This window comes from Neomonachus schauinslandi, chromosome 4 (genome assembly GCF_002201575.2).
Source record: "Neomonachus schauinslandi chromosome 4, ASM220157v2, whole genome shotgun sequence".
NCBI lineage: Eukaryota > Metazoa > Chordata > Mammalia > Carnivora > Phocidae > Neomonachus > Neomonachus schauinslandi.
The window spans coordinates 6,916,756-6,935,353 of NC_058406.1; positions in this window are offsets into that span (position 1 = coordinate 6,916,756).

Genomic DNA, 18,598 nt, shown 5'->3' on the forward strand with positions numbered 1-18,598 from the left:
GCGGCGGCAGCGGCGGCGGCAGCAGCAGCAGCAGCGGTAGCGGCCGCCAGAGCCTCCGCCTCCCGCTCCGTGAGTCACCGCGGCGGGGAGGGAAGGAGGCGCCAGGCCGCCGGGGGAGGGACCGGCGGAGGGGGCGGCACCTGGCTCCGCGCGGGCGGCGGAGGCGCGGCCACCGCAAGGCCCCGGGGGGTGTGGGGGGGGATTTGGGGGAGGAAGGAGGGCCGGGAGCCAGGGGAGGGACCTGAGAGTGGGGCGGGGCCGCGGGGCCGTGGGGGCGCCCATTGGTTAAATCGGCCCATGGGGCGGGGCCTCCCGCCTACGGGGAGGGTGCTCGAGGGAGCGCGGGGACGCTCATTGGGCTCCTCGGGAGAAGGTGGGGCCAGGGATCCCGGGGCGGGGCCACGAGATGGGCGGGTGGAAACAGGGTCGTGGGTAGTGGCCGAGCCTTGCTCAGAACGAAGGGGTGGAGCGGAGCGGGGGCGGGGAGGGTGGGCAGGGGCTCGGAGGAGGAGGCGGTCTGAGGGCGGAGCCCGGATTAAGGATGGAGCTGGCTCTGCGGTGAAGCGAGTCTGCCCGTCCCTAGCTGCTCCAGAAGCACAGAGATCCCATAAAAATAATGGCCTCTCCCACGCACGAGTCTGTGTTTAAAAATGGGAGCGGTCAGACGGGGCGGAATCCTCGGTGAGGCCGGTTTCTCCAGGACCCCTAAAAATCTGAAACGGACGAGGTTGCAAAACATTTCGAGGCGTGGTCTTCCTGCGCCGTGTAACTGGGAACATAGCTACCTTTGAAGCTGCTAGGCCCACTCTTGAATTGGACGCCTGTCTAACCTGGGATCCACGGAGCCCAGAAAGCTCAGGAATGGGCCTCCGTGGGTCCGTTCAACTTAAAACATCATGTATCTTCGTGGGGAGTACATTTGCCTGGGGAGAAAGGGTCCATGATTAAAATGTTTATCTGCTAGATGGCTCTGTCTGGAGAGAATACAGGGAGAAACAGCCCTTTTTGGGCAAAATATGAAATGTTTTGAACACCCACTTTCCCTTTTAAAGGGACGCGTGTCTTTAAGAGTGGCCTCATTATCAACATTTTTAACAGTTACATAGTGTTACACTAACCACACTTTAGAAGCCCTCCTGCCCGGCTTTTCCAGCCTTTCCTTTCGCCTCTTTTCCGTCCCATCCTCTTCCGCTCCCCTCACATTTCTTCCCCATCCTTTTGCGAGAATAGTTGTTGTTTTTTTTTTTACTTTATTGTGTTTACATTTTGTAATGTCCATATTACTCTTTTTGAGTTCATAACTATTTTAGTTACAACTGAGGAATATTTTATCAAAATTAGGTGGACTTTAAATAAAATTAAAGTCATGAGGGGCGCCTGGGCGTCTCAGTCGTTAAGCGTCTGCCTTAGGTTCAGGTCATGATCTCAGGGTCCTGGGATGGAGCCCCGCATCAGGCTTCCTGCTCGGCGGGAGCCTGCTTCTCCCTCTCCCACTCCCCGCTGCTTGTGTTCCCTCTCTCGCTGTCTCTCTCTGTCAAATAAATAAATAAAATCTTAAAAAAAATTTAAAGTCATGAGATTATGAGCTCAAAGGCCAGAAATAGGTCCTCGTCATGTCTGTATCCCCATTAGTATCCAGGCTACTATGTCCGCGGCAAGGGCTCAACCAATATTTGCCCACAATGTACCAGCGGATCCTTCAAGTTTCCCATAGCACACCAATGCAAAAAATGTACACATTCAGATTATTATGTAAATATTGATGTTTAAACAAATGAATTAAAACTAAACAAGTTGCTTGGTATTCAAGACATAATGTATAAATGCTTTTTTTTTTAAAGATTTTATTTGTTTAGGGGCGCCTGGGTGGCTCAGTCGTTAAGCATATGCCTTCGGCTCAGGTCATGATCCCAGGATCCTGGGATCAAGCCCCACATCAGGCTCCCTGCTCCGCGGGAAGCCTGCTTCTCCCTCTCCTCCTCCCCCTGCTTGTGTACCTTCTCCCGCTGTGTCTTGCCCTGTCAAATAAATAAATAAAATCTTTAAAAAAAAAAAGATTTTATTTGTTTATTTGAAAGAGCCAGCACAAGCAGGGGGAGCGGCAGACGGAGAGGGAGAAACAGGCTCCCCGCTGAGCAAGGAACCCGACAGGGGGCTGGATCACAGGACCCTGGGATCATGACCCTAGCCGAAGGCAGACACTTAACCAACTGAGCCACACAGGTGCCCCAGCATATGTCTTTTAAAAAATGTATGCATTTTATTTATTTATTTGTCAGAGAGAGAGAGATACAGAGAGAAAGAGCACAAGCAGGGAGGAGCGGCAGGCAGAGGGAAAGCTGAGCAAGAAGCCCTACATGGGGTTTGATCACAGGACCCTGGGATCATGACCTGAACCAAAGGCAGATGCTTAACCCACTGAGCCACCCAAGTGTCCCAATAAATAAAATCTTCAAAAAAATAAAATAAAAAATAAAAGACATACACTTAGGGCGCCTGGGTGGCTCAGTCAGTTGGGTGTCTGCCTTCGGCTCAGGTTATGGTCCCAGGGTTCTGGGATCAAGTTTGGTGTCGGGCTCCCAGCTCAGTGAGGAGCTTGCTTCTCCCTCTCCCCCTTGCTCTTGCTCTCTCTCTCAAATAAATAAATAATCTTAAAAAAAAAAAAAAGACATATGCTTAAGGATAAAGGTGGAAAAGGAATGCAGAAGATGAAAATGTGTCCGTGTGAAATAATGGATGCTTTTCCTTTTTTCAAATTTTTCATAAATCTATTGTTTTTATAGTTCAAAGTTACAATAAGTTCATCATTACAGTCAGTCTCTCAGCTACCCTATCAGCTCCGAGCTGGAAAATTCTTCCTTTCTAGACAAGAGTATTACTTCAGGATTAACTCAGGCTCCACCCATCTGTAGGGTCTTAGAATGAAACACTGAAGGTTTAGGATGTAGGGAACATCTGTTAGTTCTGACAGTCCAGGACTGTCTCTTCCCCTTAGGAAACTGCTCCTCCCTACCCTCTACTCCCTGGAGGTCCCGAGGAGGCTATCAGTTACAGTATTCTGCCCTCTCCTCTCCACAAAAAAAACAAACAGGAGAGACATGGGACCCAAGCTGGACCAGTCAAGTGCTACATTCTCTTGACTGCTGGCTAAGAAGCAGTCCCAAGCTGAACCAGTTGGAGTCCTTCCCTAAAACTTTCTTTTTTCTTTCTTTTATTAAAGATTTTATTTATGTATTTATTTATTTGAGAGAGAGCACAAGCTGGGGGAGGGGCAGAGGGAGAGAGAGAGAAGCAGACTTCCCGCTGAGCAGAGAGCTGGTCTCAGAACTTGATCCCAGGACTCTGGGATCGTGACCTGAGCTAAAGGCAGCAGCTTAACCGACTGAGCCACCCAGGCACCCATTCCCTAAAACTTTCTGAATTGGAAATGAAGGGAAGCTCTCTTTCTCATTAGATCAAGAGCTAGAAGGATATGAACTCAAAAATGTTAGTATCATCTTCCACACACCACATGGAAAATTCTGAAAGAATAAGGCAATGTTACAAGACAGAAAGGGACCAATATTTGGAAGGAGGAAAAAGGAACAGGTAGAGAAGAAGAGAGACCTCTAACATCCAGTTTCAGTAGACCTTGTACCAGCTCTGTTCACACCATCTCACACTTAATAGGTCCCCAAATAAGCCTCTTCCCCAGCACTCCCCACCTTGAGTAACCGCCACCACACTCCACACAGTTGCTTGCACCAGAAGCTTAAGAGTCTCCTTGACACGCTGTCTCCTTTATCCCTCATATCCAGTCCATATCATTTCTGCCCCCAAACCTCTTCTTGAATGTCCCCACTTCCCACCACCTCCACTTCTCTTAACCCATCATCAACTCTCATCCTGTCTCCAACAATAACTTCCAAATGCTCTCTCCTTCAGGCTTTCCCTACCACCCCCAATCCATTTTCTTTTTCTTTTTTTTTTTTAAGATTTTATTTATTTATTTATTTGACAGAGAGAGAACAGACAGGGGGAGTGGCAGGCAGAGGGAGAAACAGGCTCCCCACTGAGCAGGGAGCCTGACATGGGGCTCGATCCCAGAACCCCAGGATCATGACCTGAGCCGAAGGCAGACGCTTAACGACTGAGCCACCCAGGTGCCCCCCCATTGTCCTCCTTAAAATGTACCAGTCTTGTCAGTCCTCTGCTATTCAATGACTTCTCTTCGTTTTCACGATGAAGTTCAAACTTTTTAGCATGGCTACAAAGCCCTGTGTCATCTGGCTCCAGTCTGATCTTGTAACTGGGCTTTGCTGACTGGGCTCCAGCCCCACGTAGGCCTTCTCTCTGTTCCTTGATCACAGGGTAATTTGTGCTTCATGACTTCTAGTTGTGCAGTTCCCTTTGCCTCAGTGGTTCTTCTCCACTTTTCCCTTCATCACATGACTGAATATTTGATCTTCTTTAAGAAGACTTTTATTTATATATTTATTTTAAGATTTTACTTATTTATTTGACACAGAGAGAGAGTGAGCACAAGCAAGAGGAGCAGCAGAGGGAGAGGGAGAAGCAGGCTTCCCGCCGAGGAGGGAGCCCGACACTGGGCTCGGTCCCAGGACCCCGGGATCACGACCTGAGCCGAAGGTAGACGCCTAACTGACTGAGCCACCCAGACGCCTCAAGGAGAATTTTCTTAACCTGTGCTAGCCATACATTCCAGGAGGGCAAGGACGTCCCTGCAAACCACTCCCACCTAACACAGGATCTGGCACATGCAGATGTCCACCAAATATTGTTGCATGAATAAATAAATTAATAAAACCCATTTAGGGGGGCGCCTGCGTGGCTCAGTTGGTTAAGCGACTGCCTTCGGCTCAGGTCATGATTCTGGAGTCCCTGGATCGAGTCCCGCATGGGGCTCTCTGCTCAGCAGGGAGTCTGCTTCTCCCTCTGACCCTCCCCCCTCTCATGTGCTCTCTCTCATTCTCTCTCTCTCAAATAAATAAATAAAATCTTAAAAAAAAAACAAAACCCATTTAGATACCCTGCCCAGGACTGTCCCTTCCACTGGGCAGCCACTCCTGCTTGCCCAGCTCCACCCCCAACCCGAATGCTATCAACCCCTCCTCACTCTTCACTCATCACATTCATGATTCTGGATTTTATCCTTTCAGCTTTGGGGAGGGCCTCTCTGTGCTCCCAGACATGTATGTATCTTTAAATACTTGTTTTCCGGGGCCAAAAAAAATCTCTATCCTCTCTGCCAAAGGGATAACTATAACAGTAAAAAAATTTAGGCCACGTGTGAAACAACAGAGGAGCCACAGGCTTACGGGGAAGGAGAACTATTCTGAAGTAGGCTTGCCAAAAGCGGTCCTCAAGTTTTACCCCGTAAGATGGCCTTCCTGCCTAGGAGTTTAGCGAGTACAAAACGAGGATGGGAAAGAAAGGAAGAGACTTTGTACCAAATAAGGACGCGGTTTGGTAGTAAAGAAAAATGACCCATTCTTTTTGTGTTTTGAGAACCACATTTTAAATATTAATTAATAATTTCCAGGAAGATAGAAAATAATTTGTCTTTTGCTCTGGTCCCGATGTTTGTCTTCCGGTTTACATTTGGTGCAGCTCTAACTTTTCGGAGGACAGAGCGATAAGGGGGCTAAGGGCACAGCAGGCAAGGAGAGCCACAGTCATGCGCCATTCTCCTGTGTTTCGCTTTGCAGATGACTTGTCATCTAATTTTACTTTGGAGATAATAAGGAATTATTAAACACAATGATGAAAGCATTTTGTAGATCAGTGAATATACATATTTTGTGTCACGAGTGGGCTATGTGCAGCTGTGAACATCTGGCTCTCTGCCAACCTGTCCCTAGAGCGTTGGTTTCTGCATGGGTAGATCCTAAATCACAGAACTCTGTTCGTATTGCACTTGGGAACAACAGAAAGAAACGATTATTCATTTCTTTGGCTGAGGGTAGACCAACATGTCTTGTAAATGTATTTTGTCTGTGCAGAAACATTTTATTTTATTTTTTAAAGATTTTATTTATTTATTAGAGAGAGAGAGAGAGATCACAAGCAGGGGAGAAGGGTAGAGGGAGAAGCAGACTCTCCGCTGAGCAGGGAGCCCGATGTGGGGCTCAATCCCAGGACCCTGGGATCATGACCTGAGCCAAAGGCAGACATTTAACCAACTGAGCCACCCAGGCGCCCCTGTGCAGAAACACTTTAATCACCTAGTAAAGACAAACCAACACAGGACTCCAATCTGGATCCAAATACTCAGCTTATCACCCTTTAAGCATACTAGTCTGTTTGTCACCTTTTTCCCCCTGCTGGTTATCGTCCAAAATTACTATCCCAGGGGCGCCTGGGTGGCTCAACCAGTTAAGCATCTGCCTTCAGCTCAGGTCATGATCTCAGGGGCCTGGGATTGAGCCCCAAATTGGACTCTCTGCTCGGTGGGGAGTCACTTCTCCCTCTCCTCTCCTCCTCCCCCTGGCTTGTGCGAGCTAGCTCTCTCTCTCTCTCAAAATGAGTAATAAAAAAAAATTTACCATTCCTAAAAGCAAATAGCCTTTACTCTCTGGGAATAAGCAGTAAAACAGCTCTTTCCCCCAGCGCATACCAGCAGGCTTCCTATCAGTAGATGTTGCAATGCTACCAATGTATTCAGGGTGAGACTGAAGAACATTCCTGACAGGCAGTTCCTCACCCTGTTGAGGCACAGATTGCCCAGTAGTTTACTGCTGTAAACAAATAGAGGGGCCTGTTCTGATTAAATATGTGTAGCTTTGCTCCTACTCTGCACTGTTGTAAGAGCGGAAATTTTCAAACCTGAGACTATAAACCCTCCTGTTTCACATTCATATATTTGTCAGGGAGTTCCTGAAATCCTTTGCTATTTGTGACACTGAAGCCTGGCTTTGGGGTAATGTGACAGACACTTAGATTTTGCATTTTGGTCCAGCAGCGATTGCTCAATCTAAATGAACTTTGTGGTTTTCTTTCTTCCACGTCCCCCTCCCCTCACTTTCTTCATGACTGTTCTTCTGGAAAATTTCTTCCCATCAGCAGGTATTTGCCCCCAGCTGGTGCATCAGATGGGGCTCTTTTTTATAGTTAATAAACACTGAAGGCTGAGGGCGGCACATGTACACCCTGGTGTCAGCTAATGAAGAGCCTCAGATGAAAGCCTATGCAAAGGGGACAGGCATGGTGCAAATGTCCTGGGATCCAAGATTTACTCACTCTTCTCCCACATGCTGCATAACAGATAGTAATGATTATTAATTATTTAAGCAAAGAACATGAGAGCCAACACAGGCAGAAAAAAAAAAAAAAGGAAGCTGCACTCTAGGATCCTCTGTGGAAACCATTTTAATTAGCACAAGCTATAGAGCCAAGGGAAATAGACCAACGTACTTAATAGCTAAAGAATTTAAAAAAATTCTTTACCACTTTTTTTCCCTTAAAAGAAAAGACAACTTAGTTTACATTTGTGTATGTTGCTGACAAACTGGAACAGGACAGTGAAATGGCTCCCATAGGCTCCCTTCAGTGATGGAAGGGGGGGTGGATGTCGCACGGGGGTGACTGGAAGAGGTTGTCAGATCTTTGCAGACGCCAGTGAATCCTAAGGCCGTGAGTTCCAAGGCTCCCTGAAGACATGTCTTTTGTGTTCATAAGCGGTAAGGACATTGAAACCTGAAAGTTGAAGCTCCCTCCACCCTGATTTTCTTTCCTTTGTTCTTTGGACTGAAACCTTCATGAGATTTTCACTTCAAATTTCAAAGCTCGTGTCATTCCTGGTATGTTTTACTTTTTCTCTGTAGATATCATGATACTGAGAACAGTTTTTCTCTCTCAGGTAAGCTGTGACACGATTTAAAAAGCTAAGAATCCAAAAGCTGTGAATACAAAAGGGCATAGGTTTTATTTTATTTTCAAATTCTTGGACTATCTTCACTTGGTTGAAACTAGTCCAACTTTCGCACATTGTCAGTCCCTCGGTTAATGACATTTCCTCTTATAATCAGAGTTTTCATTTCTCATTCAGTCCCATTTAGAAATCAACTCTCATTATTATTATAACCAACCTGGCTCTGTGACTAACAAGAGACTGTTTCCTTTGCAGGTGTTTTTTTGTTTGTTTATTTTGTTTTGTTTTGTTTTACCTTGTTCCAAAATTCACACTCTCTTACACTAAGTCCTTACAGGATATTTTAGTTGAACTGATTCAGATCGTCATCAACATCACATGTGGCCTATTCCCTGACTTCTGTTCAAGCAGTCTCTGTACTCATTCATTCATTCAAGAACTATTAGCTGCTTCCCAGATGCATGTCATCACTCTCAGCAGGAGATAAAGCAGCACATCAGACAAATATTGTCCTTGCCCTCGTGATGGCTAAGATGAGTTACACAATTGAATAATTCACCGCAGCTATAGTTAAGTGCTAAAAGCTGAAATACACTAGTCTGTGAGGCCATATTATTGAGAATCTAACCTTGCATTAGGGTCAGGGAGAATTTCCTTGGCAATGTAACATTTAAGCTTCCACTTAACTAGGCATTAACTAAGCAGAAGGTGGGGAGGAGAGGTTAGCACACACCGGGACCAGTCCATAAAAAGGTCATGGGGATAAAGGAAAGCATGGTGAGATCAAACAACTGAGAGAAGGCTGGGTGGCTGGAGTGCAGAGTGATGGGAAAGAGGCCAGGCACTGATGGTACAGCACTTTATAGATCATGCTAAACTTTTGGTCTTTATTCCAAAATAAGAACTACTGAGAGGTTTAAACAAGGACGTGATATGGTGGGTTTGTATTTAAATAGAGAAATATGGGGCACGTGGGTGGCTCAGTTGGTTAAGCGTCCGACTCTTGATTTCGGCTCAGGTCATGATCTCGGGATCGTGACCTCAGGATAGTGAGATTGAGCCCTGCATTGGGCTCTGTGCTGAGCATAGAGACTGCTTGAGATTCTCTCTCTCTCTCCCTCTGCCCTCCCTACCACTGACTTGCACGTGCTCTATCAAATAAATAGAGAACTATGGCTTTAATATGGAGAATGGAGTAAAATAAAACAACAATGATGTATTAGAGGTGCCTGGGTGGCTCGGTCGGTTAAGCCTCTGCCTTCGGCTCAGGTCATGATCCTGGGATCCTGGGTTTCTGGGATCAAGCCCCATATCCCAGGCCCCCTGCTCAGCCGGGAGTCTGCTTCTCGCCCTGCCCCTCCCCCTTCCCCTGCTGATGCTCTCTCTCTCAAATAAATAAAATCTTTTTTATTTTTTATTTTTAAAGATTTTATTTATTTATTTGACAGAGAGAGACACAGTGAGAGAGGGAACACAAGCAGGGGGAGTGGGAGAGGGAGAAGCAGGCTTCCCGCGGAGCAGGGAGCCCAATGCGGGGCTCGATCCCAGGACCCTGGGATCATGACCTGAGCCGAAGGCAGACGCTTAACGACCGAGCCACCCAGCACCCCTAAAATCTTTTTCAAAACGTGATGTATCAGTCTATTGCTGCGTAAAAAGCCACCTCAAAACTCAATGGCAGAAACAAACATTTATAATTTTAGCTCAGGGGTCTGCGAATTGCCTGGTGTGGGTCTACTTCAGGCTGTGGGTTGACTAATTCTGCTGGTTTGGGCGGGGATCAGCAGGTTTTAGCTTCAGGATGGGATTAAGTCTGTTCCACATGTCTCCTCATTCTCCTCAGACCAGAGGCTACATAGGACATACTCCTCTTATGATGAATGACAAAAGAGCAAGAGTGCCAAGCTAAACCATGGATGCACATTGAAGACCTCTCCAGAAGTCATATCCATAAACATTCCATTGGCCACATGCAGTCTCATGGCCAAGCCCAAAACAGTGGGATGGTGAGTAATATTCCAACATAACAAAGTGGGGATGATCAAGGCATTTTCCATTCTGATGGAAACCAAATAAATCGTAGAGGCTATTGCTTTCCTCATCCTAAGCCACCTTGCTTTAGCCCCCAAACAACTGCTTTAATTTCCCCAAAGCCTTTAACAGGTAGGGTATGGTATAAAATTGGTGTAATATTGGCCTAGAACTACTTTGATCATTCACAGAATGGTTTAGGGTCCTCAACCCCAATTTTTTCACTGGATCTATGGATGCAATGATGATTTTACAAGTTTTCAGAAACAGATTGACCCCTTTTTGCACGTACTTCTATGTAAACATGAGAGCAGTTTCTTCCTGTCATGGATGGCTCCACCTTGCCCAGGAACGCTCCCTTTCCTGCCAGTTACTCCAAAGCTACCGGTTCTACAATGGTCTCCAAATGGAGAGGAGAGAAAGTCATAGTAGGTACCTAATTTATGATGGATGGTTCTGGCATAGTGCTATGTACTCTCATCGATGTTTATTTATTTAAAGATTTTATTTATTTATTTGAGAAAGAGAGAGAGACAGAGATAGCGAGAGAGAGAGCAAGAGCGGGGAGGACAGGAAGAAGCAGGTTCCCCACTGAGCAGGGAGCCCGATGTGGGACTCGATCCCAGGACCCCGGGATCACGACCTGAGCCGAAGGCAGACGCTTAACTGACTGAGCCACCCAGGTGCCCCTCTCTGATCAATGTTTAGATATAATTTTGTTTTTTGTATTTATTTATTTTTTTATTTTTTTTTTTTAAAGATTTTATTTATTTATTTGAGACAGAGAGAATGAGATACAGAGAGCATGAGAGGGAGGAGGGTCAGAGGGAGAAGCAGACTCCCTGCCGAGCAGGGAGCCCGATGCGGGACTCGATCCAGGGACTCCAGGATCATGACCTGAGCCGAAGGCAGTCGCTTAACCAACTGAGCCACCCAGGCGCCCTGTATTTTATTTTTTTTTAAAGATTTTATTTATTTATTTATTTATTTATTTATTTATTTTTAAGATTTATTTATTGATTTGACAGAGAGAGACATAGCGAGAGAGGGAACACAAGCAGGGGGAGTGGGAGAGGGAGAAGCAGGCTTCCCGCGGAGCAGGGAGCCCGATGTGGGGCTCGATCCCAGGACCCTGGGATCATGACCTGAGCCGAAGGCAGACGCTTAACGACTGAGCCACCCAGGCGCCCCTAAAGATTTTATTTATTTGAGAAAGAGCATGAGAGAGAGAGAGAGCATGAGCGGGGGTGGGGGAGACAAAGGGAGAGGGAGAAGCAGGACCCCCCCCCCCGGCTGAGCAGGGAGCCCAACACAGGATTTGATCCCAGAACCCTGGGATCATGACCCAAGCCAAAGGCAGCCACTTAACTGACTGAGCCACCCAGACACCCTATTTTTTGCATTTAAAAAAAATTTTTTTTGCGGGGAAAAAGAAAATCTGTGTCCCCCCCACCAAGCCCTGATTTCTTGTCTCATATTCGTGGGCTCAGCTTTAGCAGTTAGGCATGTATTCACAGCAATTGTCCTGGGTCTTTAGTAACAAGCTAGGCTTGTTATGGGCATCAACATTTTTGGTGGGGTGTAAGGCTGAGGAGAAAGTTCAGCTTAAGTTGGAAGCAGCCCTGGGGAGTAAAAGTGAACTATTCTTAGCTGAATTCAAGTAGAGGCAATTCACTTAAAGAACCCAAAGGCTTTTGCAATATCTTAGGTTGACTTTAATGAGTAGTTGAGACTGAAATAGCTCCAGGCTCCAGGGGATAGACCAGACCTATTGAGAACCTCTCCTAGGAGATAAAAAGGTGCTTATATAGCTTGCGTCATGAAGTAGTGTCAACTGCTTCCGTGGCCCCAGCACAGGCTCAGCATGGGAGCATTTCTGCTCATCTTACTAATTGGTGGCTAAGTACAGACAAAACAGAAAGGGACACTTACTTCACTAATGAGTAGAAAAGCGTTCTGAGGAAAGAGAAGACAGGCTCACAGGAGGCAGGGAGTCCTCAAGCAAGCATACAGGTGACACATGAGACTTTTATTTATTTATTTTTATTATTATTATTTTTAAAGATTTTATTTATTTGCGAGAGAGAGAATGAGAGACAGAGAGCATGAGAGGGAGGAGGGTCAGAGGGAGAAGCAGACTCCCTGCCGAGCAGGGAGCCCGATGCGGGACTCGATCCCGGGACTCCAGGATCATGACCTGAGCCGAAGGCAGTCGCTTAACCAACTGAGCCACCCAGGCGCCCTCACATGAGACTTTTAAAAACAACTTCGAGCAGGCAATTTCCATTTAATTTCTTTTCAGAGTAAGAGACACATAGAAACAGCCTGCTAACGGGGCTGCAGAGTCTGGAAAAGATAAAGAGGCTAGTTTTAATATGCCTTCCATTTCTGCAGCTAATGACACCCTGCTGAGACAGACTATAATATTAACACAAATATTCCCATAAACTCAGTAACATTCTTTCAGTAGAATGTCTTGGGTTATTTATTATAAGATCTCCTTAGCAGAACTTATGTCACTAAAAGGAAATAGAACAGAAAAAGTAATTTATCTCACCTCCAGGAAAGGAAAAAACAAAAGTAACAAAAGTAGGCTTTTTCCCACATTAGGTACTCCCAGTTAATTTTATGATCTTAATTTCCCATTACTTCAAATATCTAGAATATGAATATGAGCTTCCCTTAGTCAAACCAAACACAATGCCTCCATTTTATTTAGTATTCTTAAAATGCATGTTTGAGATTTAAAATATTTTATTCTAATGAAAGTGGTATTATTTAGCTTTTATACAGCTCCTTACATCACAGTTTCAAAGCAATTTATACATTTAATAGCCACTCTTCACAAAATAGCTACATGAATATTTGAAAACATTTGTTTTAGAGAATATTAAATGGAGAGGAAGTTGGAATACTTCTGTAGGGGAGGAAAAATATCTTTCCTCTACCCTTTAATGTTGTTGAATGGGACCCCTATTACAAAAGATTAACAAGAGAAAAGATACAAATTTAATTAATATAAGTTTTATGTGACACAGGAGTCTTCATAAGGAAATGAAGACCCAGAGAAATACCTGAGTGGTTTTATGCTAGGTTTGGTGGGGAGTGGAAAGTCAGGGAAAGATGTTGATAAAGTGTAGTAAAGATGAGATAAGTGTAGTGAACTGAGAGAAACTTAGCAAGTTCTTTTTGTTGGGATTCCTCTCCCTGTCCCTTGTCTTCAGAGATAAGGATGCTGCTTGCTTCTAGGTACTGGAAGGGCACCTCTCATAAGGAAGGCAACTTGACAAAGTGGGACAGACCTAAGAGAGTGGCAGAAGTAGGACTAGAAATGGAGTGACGGGACTCAGGACGTGCTCCCCCAAAATATGGCACCTTGGCACATGGAATATTTTAAGTTGAAGGAATTTGAGAAATGGCACAAAAATTTTCATGAGCTATGTAGTTTCCAAGATTGACCAAAAGGTGAAGTAAAAAATTATAGATGAAAGAGATCATTTAGATCAAATTATATAGATCAGGATTATTTCCAAGCATAATATTTTTTTTTAAAGATTTTTATATATTTACTTGACAGAGAGAGATACAGCAAGAGATGGAACACAAGCAGAGGGAGTGGGAGAGGGAGAAGCAGGCTTCCTGTCGAGCAGGGAGCCCGATGCGGGGCTCAATCCCAGGACCCTGGGATCAGGAGCCGAAGGCAGACGCTTAACAACTGAGCCACCCAGGCGCCCCCAGCATAATATTCTTTACAATATATAGATACACAGTGAAGTAATGTTTCTAAGGACCCAGCTAACTATGATAGAGTAACATATCTTTTTTTTTTTTATTGTTAGGTCTATTTAAAACCTAATTTTATCACTGTAAAATAAACCTCTTGGTAATGCAGCTGGATATCTAAACCTCTATTTTTTTAAAATAGCTTTTTAAAAAGATTTTATTTATTCATTTGAGATACAGAGATAGAGAGAGAGAGAGAGAGCATGAGCAGGGGGAGAGGCAGAGGGAGAGGGAGAAGCAGGCTCCCTGCTGAGCCAGGAGCCCGATGTGGGGCTCGATCCCAGGACCCCGGGATCATGACCTGAGCCAAAGGCAGATGCTTAACCATCTGGGCCACCCAGGAGCCCCAAACCTCTATTTTTTTTTTAAGATTTTATTTACTTGAAAGCACAGAGGGAGAGGGAGAAGCAGACCCCCACTCAGCAGGGAGCCCAACGTGGGGCTCAATCTTAGGACCCCAGGATCATGACCTGAGCTGAAGGCAGACACTTAACCGACTGAGCCACCCAGGCACCCCTAAACCTGTATTAATTATATAAATACTAAAGAGTCATTTTTTTAAAAAAAGATTTTATTCATTTATTTGACACAGAGAGAGCACAGGCAGGGGAAGCAGCAGAGGGAGAGGGAGAAGCAGGCTCCCCCCAGAGCAGGGAGCCCAACATGGGGCTTGATCCCAGGACTCTGGGATCATGACCCGAGCTGAAGGCAAACACTTAACCAACTGAGATACCCAGGCACCCTTAAACAGTCATTTTTTAAAAGATTTTATTTATTTACTTGAGAGAGAAATAGTGAGAGAGCACGAGCAGGGTGGAAGGGCAGAGGGAGAAGGAGAAGCACACCCCTACTGAGCATGGAGCCAGACCTGGGGCTCCCAGGACCTGGGGATCATGACCCGAGTCGAAGACAGACGCTTAACAATTGAGCCACCCAGGTGCCTCCTAAAGAGTCATTAAAAAAAAAAAAAAAAAAGACACTAGGGGCACCTGGGTGGCTCAGTCAGTTGAGCGTCTGACTCTTGGTTTCAGCTCAGGTCATGATCTCAGGGTCCTGGGATTGAGTCCCTTGTCGGGCTCTGCACTCAACACAGAGCGTGCTGGAGATTCTCTCTCTCCCTCTCCTGCTCTCCCTCCCCTCAAATAAATTAAAAAAATTTTTTTTCTTTTTAAAGACTATCAAATATCCAATTGAGAATGTTTAATGGGGTGCCTGGATGGCTCAATCAGTAAGTGTCTGATTCTTGATATCAGCTCAGGTCTCAATCTCAGGCCCTGTGTTGGACTCCACTCTGGGTGTTGAGCCTAGGGAAGGAAGGAAGGGAGGAAGGGAGGAAGGGAGGAAGGAAGGAAATTTAACAAAAGAGACCCAAGCAATGTGTCTGGCATATATCAGTGCTCAGAAAATGTCTGAGGAGGGACGCCTGGGTGGCTCAGTCGGTTAAGTGTCTGCCTTTGGCTCAGGTCATGATCCCAGGATCCTGGGATCGAGTCCTGCATTGGGCTCCTTGGTTGGCGGGGAGCCTGCTTCTCCCTCTGCCTGCCGCTCCCCCTGCTTGTGCACGCTCTCCGTCTGTCTCTGACAAATTAAAATCTTTAAAAACAAAGAAAACGTCTGAGGAAAGAAGAAATGACATCATAGTCAGAAGAGGTAGCCGATAGAAACTGTCCTTGTTCCCACATAGTAATTACTGTTAAGATTTCTCAAAACATGGTTTCTTCTCTCCAATCTCAAGACCTAATCCTCACCAGGGAAAAGCACATTTTGAGTTTTTCAAACCAAAAGGGCCTAGAGTACATTTGCCCAGTGCTTTGATTTTAACAGAATTAACCTGGCACAGTCAACCTCCCACTCTGGCAAGGACAGCACTGTGGGAGGTCCTGAGTGCCTGATGGGAGCAGACAAGCCACTTTTCCAGTCAGACTCCCAGAAGAGAGGCAGGCACATGAACAAGAACGCGCTCACATCCCTCATTTCTCCTCCAAGTTCACAAGTTAAAGACAGAGTCCACATTCTCCTTTCTGAGACTGGGAAGTGGATTTGGTAGGTCTATATGTACTCCTTTTTTTTTTTTTTAAGATTTTTATTTTATTTATTTGAGAGAGAGAGAGAGAGAGCACAAGAGGGGGTAGGGTCAGAGGAAGAAGCAGACTCCCTGCCGAGCAAGGAGCCCGATGCGGGACTCGATCCCGGAACTCCGGGATCATGACCTGAGCTGAAGGCAGTTGTTTAACCAACTGAGCCACCCAGGCGCCCCTATATGTACTCCTTTATACAGTCTTGCTCATGGTATTTTCTTATGGAGGAACAAACCACTCAAATTTCCAGAAGACAGGATGAAAAGAAATGCCATAAGACTAAGGCTAAGGGACTGAGATTTTACATGTTTGCTCATAAAGTACAAATGCTCCTTTCCTGAGTAAATATGACACAAAATATTTAAGAGTATAAGCTCAGAGCTTTATAAACCAAATCTAAGTTATAATTTACCAAAACCCAGATTAAATTTGATGTAAAACTTGTGATAAGAAAGTTTCTTTCTTTTCTTTTTACTTACATGTAGTAGTAAAAGTACCACATTTTCTAAGATCATGGTCAAACCACAGGGTTAGGGCAATCAGTTATAATCTAATCTAGGCCAAATACTTGCTTTTACCTAATTACCTACCTCTTTGATTACCACTGCAGGTAACAGCCTCACTTTCAACTTGGTCTGGTTTATGAGTGTTGGAGGAGTGATGTCAGGCCTGAAAGAACAAGGTTTTCACACAAGCCAAAAAAAAAAAAAAAAAAAATCCTTAAACTCCTCTTATAGGAAAGAACAGCCCCACATGACAATTTAGTGGTAACAAAGAATAGTACATGACCTACTCAGACGTTTTAGAGTAAACATACATAATCAAGATAACCTAAGCCCTTAAATCATGTATTGAAATTATGACTGTAACACAAAGTCACAGGTTCTTGTGGGAAGGCTTCCAAAATTCCCAAAGTGGCCAGAAATTGGGGGTAGAGGATCTGTGGCTGGTGCGTTATCTTAGAAAAAACCCTTACCTAATCTTCCTCTTTATTCAAAAACCCCCAAAACACAAAACTGGTGACTCTCCTTCACCTTCTTTACAGAAAATAATTTTACTTGTTTACTTATTTTTAATTGCAGTCCGTTGTCTGAGGCCATAGGAATGTGGTCTTTTCCAGAGGAAAACCACCAAGCACTACGAAGCTTCCAACGGACAGCCTCAAACCTCTAACTTCCCTGGTCCTCTGCGTGGATGGCAGACGGCATGCAGCTGCGCCGTGAGCCCGGTGCAGAAGGCTTTCAGGAACTTCGTCTCCCCGCTTCGCTGTCAGTATGACGGGGAGAGGGACTTCAAAAAGAGAGTTAGGATGTCAAAAGGCCACACTCTAGGGGAATAGCTAGAAGAACCGTATTTTTAACCTGCTTTTGGCAATTATTTTTTTAAAGATTTTATTTATTTGAGAGAGAGAGAATGAGAGAACACGAGAGGGGGGAGGGTCAGAGGGAGAAGCAGACTCCCTGCTGAGCAGGGAGCCCGATGCGGGACTCGATCCCGGGACTCCAGATCATGACCTGAGCCAAAGGCAGTCGCTTAACCAACTGAGCCACCCAGGTGCCCCTGCTTTTAGCAATTTAATGAAAATATTAAATACTAGTTAACCCAGTTTCTAAATCTTTTTAATTCCAGGGCCAAACAGACTGGAAGCAATTACGGCTTGTTCATGGGGGTCTGTGGGAATGCTGACAGTTTTAATTTACATATTAATGCTGAAAAACATTTTGAGAGGCAAAGAAGAGCATTCTTTGGCCTTAGTAATGAATAGAGTAAGGGAAAAAAAAAAAAGACAGGAAAGTGGTTGAAAAGCACTAGGCAAAATGGTCTGGGTTTATTTTTTCTGTAATAATTTCAAACTATCCATCATTCACTGTAATCAGATACCATCCAGTGGTGGATTTGTACAGTCTTTTATTTTGGCTAAGATGACCATTCTTTGGCTGAGTTGTCTTCAAAAAAACGCCTAACAATCAAAGTTAACAATATCTGTCTCAACTCCAACTCTTTCCTGGGAACAACTCATTCTACTGCTTGGTTTCTTTCTTTACCACCCACCTAGCATACCTATCTTACCGCTCACAGGAAAAAACAAAGCACTGAAAGAAACATAGAAATTGTTTGGGTTTTTTTTTTTAATTTTTTTAAAGACTTTATTTTTAAGTAATGTATATACCCAATGTGGGACTTGAACTTACAAATCCGAGATCAAGAGTCACACACTACAGACTGAGCCAGCCAGGTGCCCCTAGAAATTGTTTTAAATTATTAACTTTTATTAAACAGCCCAGTTGTACACTTGCTTGTTGGAATTTACTTCTGCTTCAAACCCAGTTCTTTGAAAAATGCAGGAATTCTTCTCATTAAAATATTAGCTTGACCTAAGGATATCAAAAAGTTAGCTGCCTTGGCATTAATTATTGCAGTCTGAAACCTCCCAAGAAGCTTAAAAAACCAGAAGATTAAATATAGTAAAATATGAACTGGAAATATAGTTTGCACATCATTTAATAACTATAATTGTACAGAATTTTCAAATTATTCACTTTTCAACTTATTTTTCTGAATTATACCAAATTTGTGTAACAAAACATATCATATGGCCCTTGAAAGAACTGTTAAAGGGTAGATTAGCTCCAATGCAAACCTTTCTGCATTAAGGAAAAGAGGGGAATCCACAGTAATCCTATGTGGTAGGTAGGTCCTACCCACTTATCCCCATTGAACAGAAGATGAAAATGAGACTCAAAAAGATTAAGTAACCTACCAAAGGTCACATGGCCATAAATGACACTGTCTTGCTAGGCACTGCAAACTTCGCAACTTTCCCAAAGGAAGATTA